Consider the following 3,911-nt stretch of genomic DNA (forward strand, 5'->3'; position numbering starts at 1 on the left):
AGTCATAATCTAATTAGAACTGTTCATAAACCAAATAGAGTAGCATTTCTTTCGTAGCTAAACTATATAAATGTTATGCCCCTTACAGTGTCACTTCACTAGTTAAAAATACACGTAACGTAGGTACCACGTAAATACCTACCCTAAAGAGTAAGGAAGTTACTTAAAGAGTAGGTAGTCAGTGACTAGGCGTCCCGAGAAGAATGATTATTCCCTCTATGGGAGGATTTGATATTTTATTATTATACTTAAGTAAATTCTACATAACATTTACAAAAGACAAAGTTGATCAAATTTAAACTGATTTTTATTTTTATTTTTGGGCTCTTATTGATCATTTGACCAATAAAATCCATACTGCTATACAACGAAGCAAAAAAAATAAACAAATACGTTTAAAATTTTTTGTTAAACGTTGCATGAATATTTTAAGCTGACAAACACCAAAGCGAATAAATTTCTAGAATATAAACAGCGTCACAAAGCATTTAGATAGTTGTATCAGAGCTGCCTAAAATTCCATTATGTCTCCGAACGCCGGCGAATCTATACGTTACATTGTGACATTTGGTACATTTGAAGCACATTGTCACAGGCCACATAGCTGACACGCCGGCTTCCTACTGCAACGGAAGTGCATGGCAGCTAGGAAATTGCGAGCCAAAAGCTGACAGCAACGTGAAATGTTTCGAATGTCATCTATATTGGACAATGTTCGTGACCAGTTTTACGACACATTTACACTCGAAGTTGTGAATATGTTTGTATTTTGGAACAAATTTCAGTTCAAAATTTAACTAGTCAAAAATCCCTCATACTCGTACCTATATTAGGCGCGTCATTAGGTATAGGTACCATCGGTCAACTTTTGCATTTTTTTCGAACCAAAATCTTTAGGCCCTTTGGGTCCCATCGAGGGTTGATATTATGGACTATTAAGGTTGCTAGTATGACTATGTACGTACCTAGTTGTTACTTACTAGACATGTGCACACAAAAATCATAAATCAATTAGTCATAGATAGACATTAACCTATCTTCTGCAGACAAGTAAAATAATCTGAATTAATGTCCCATTTAGACGGTTCAAGAACTTGTAGATTTCGATACATTGCTAACTACAGAGTACAATGAATTTAGTCGTACGACCAAATACCGCAATGTAACGGAAATCGCACATTTAAGTTCTTGAACCGTCAACATGGGGCTACTTAATAGTCATACCTACGTAGGATTTCAAGCTTTAGATGTACATATTTGAGTGCCGGTGCCTATATCACAAGTACTTATCACAACCCTTGAACTTTCAATGAGCCCATATATTAGCTTCATATAACGTTGCAACGCACATTGCTCGTCAAATATGATAGGAAACAGTTCATAATCCCAGCAAAGACAAGTGCTCTCATCTTAACCAATCCCTTTGTAGCCACAAACGTCAGATCATCAGACGACATCAACAATTCAACAATGCCCACATAACCTTTACAAAAACTTACCCTAAAACTCTCAAACGCATCAAAGCTAATTTATGAAACTAGCAATGACACTAGAGCGTCTTAACCCTCCGCGAGACAATGGGAGGAACGGGGAGCAAATCCCCCCCTCCCCCCTCCTTTCCTCCCGTGAAGGGGGTGAAGTGCTGCTGTAATCAGGGCTAATAGAAGCGCGTGTGCTTTGATCTGCGTGTCAAAGGGAAGTAGTCGCCACGGCGGTTAGAATTGGCAGAAATTTTACGGTTTTAAAAGTGAAAGTTTAATTAGGTTGAGGTGTTGACGAATTTAATTGGGGCGTGTGATCTTTGCAATTTGTACTTTTGGAAGTGTTTGAAACGTAAGCTCTGTTAAAATATGCAAGCATGTCAACTGTCATTATTATCTTACCAACATAAAATCATATCAGTCTCGGAGTATCTATGCAAAAATCAATCTATTAATGGCATAGATAGTTTGTTTTCGAAGTACTTTTATTATTGACCTACCTACTCGTTTGCTGCAATATGCTGTAGAGTGTAGACCTTGCAAACTTCCATGTCTCCGTCATTTTGAAATTTTTCCAAAAACTGAATCGTAAAAAAATTGGTTGAGAGCATCCAGCCAGACATACTTAGATAGGTATGAAATATTTTTTTCCCAAACTGAAACGGAGACTTTCGCTCTCGCTCAGTCAATTACCGTTTTAATTTTCTTTTTTGTTATCTTCTTATGTGTAAATAATTCTTCTCCAAAGTGTCAACCGCAAGTCGCGTCTAACCCTCCCTAGCGCACAAGGTGCATGAGCGCGGTGCAATTGTCTCGTAGCGTTAATTGATTCTTTTGTGGCCCGATCGGGCAGCGGCAGGGTTAATTGGTTCTCGGTGCTTCTTGAGGCTTATTGTGGCATTGTGGTCTTCGTTTATTATAATTTTGTTTGGGGGCGCGTTGATTTGACAGTGAGTGGGGGAAATAATAAGTATTTTTGTGGAAAATGCATTAATTTGGTCTTATACGAGGAGAATACTCCCCTGTTTATTATATATCCGTGTTCAGCGGTAATGAGTTTGTTTCACTAGTTGGAATTTAATTTTAAACTGTTTTAATAAGACGTAATGTTTTCCATTATGTTATGAATGAAATATGTCGTGACAGTTGGCTAATTAAAATACATTATCACTTTATCAGTAATTCTTATCACAAATTCATTATCATGTTTGATGTCAATGAACTGAATGAACTTATTGAACACTGCGTGTAGGCAAAAGTTATAGGATTTTTACTGGATTTTTAGCATTCCTTTCCTTATTTGTACAACCAAGTTGATGGCAAATTTCGCCGCGCTAGTTAGTTGCGTTGGTGGTGTAATGGTCAGCATAGTTGCCTTCCAAGCAGTTGATCCGGGTTCGATTCCCGGCCAACGCATACTTTTTGTTTTATTTTTTGATATTCAATGCAATTACCTCTTGAGAATTTTTGTTTTGTTAAGATATTATGTAGTTTTTTAATAAAGCCTAGTTTAACTGTAATTTAAGAAGAAAAAATAGGTTAAGGAGACGGATAGACGAGAGTCTACAATGTCGAAAAAGTGCAAACACTTGAAAAGTAATTTTGAGGCGTTTTATATTTACCCTGGCAGGGATTTCATTTTCGATGAAATGTTGACATTGTGTCCATCCCGTCACCCGAAGACATCTTATCGGGGAAATAGTCTTGCCAGGGCGCGTTTCGAGACTGTTTTCTGAATGTAAGTTACATCGCCAACATTCTGACTTGATGCCTCTAAATATTCTGCAATGCAACAGATTTATTAGTTAATTTTCTGACGCCATAAAATCTGATGGGCGATGGCTGTTGATAAGTTTATCATTAAATTGGTCAGCCAATTTATCATTTATCAATTTTCTATCAATACCAGAGGTACGTATAACCTTAACTTGACTGCTATATTTTTGCATAGCAAAATAAATATAAGATGATGAATATAGAGTAGGTATATTATTACACTTTGACGTTATATTTTTAATCTTCGCTTTTTTAAACACGATGGGGCACGACGTACAGTGGGCCAAGAAAGTGGTCTACCACCCTACGGTTGAGGTTCGTTTGAACGTCATGAGACAACAAGGTCGACACACGTACGTCAACTCTACGTCATTGTCAACCTTAGCGATCGTTAAATTTCGCAGAAACTTTTGTCAAAACTGGTAGACCACTTTCTTGGCCCACTGTACGTGAGTTACTAGTGTCTACTCTAATAGACACGGACACGGTAACTTAGGTAGGTAGTACCTAGGTACGTTTCTGTCTTAGAGAAATATCCGGACACCGAGTTTTGATCGGAACCGACCGAGTCGTTAAAAACATTAGGTAGGTATATAAAATAATATGTTTCTAGCGTAAATATAGGTATCGATTGTTATAGGAAGTAGAACCCGC

General features: G+C 37.4%; 1 non-coding gene across 1 annotated transcript; it reads left to right on the top strand.

Moving 5' to 3' along the window:
• Positions 1–2,825: 2,825 nt before the first annotated feature.
• Positions 2,826–2,897, top strand: Trnag-ucc (transfer RNA glycine (anticodon UCC)). Its single transcript has one exon. It is a non-coding gene; the product is annotated as a tRNA-Gly (tRNA).
• Positions 2,898–3,911: the final 1,014 nt, after the last annotated feature.

Source organism: Cydia amplana, chromosome 11, assembly GCF_948474715.1.
Source record: "Cydia amplana chromosome 11, ilCydAmpl1.1, whole genome shotgun sequence".
Taxonomy (NCBI): Eukaryota; Metazoa; Arthropoda; class Insecta; order Lepidoptera; family Tortricidae; genus Cydia; species Cydia amplana.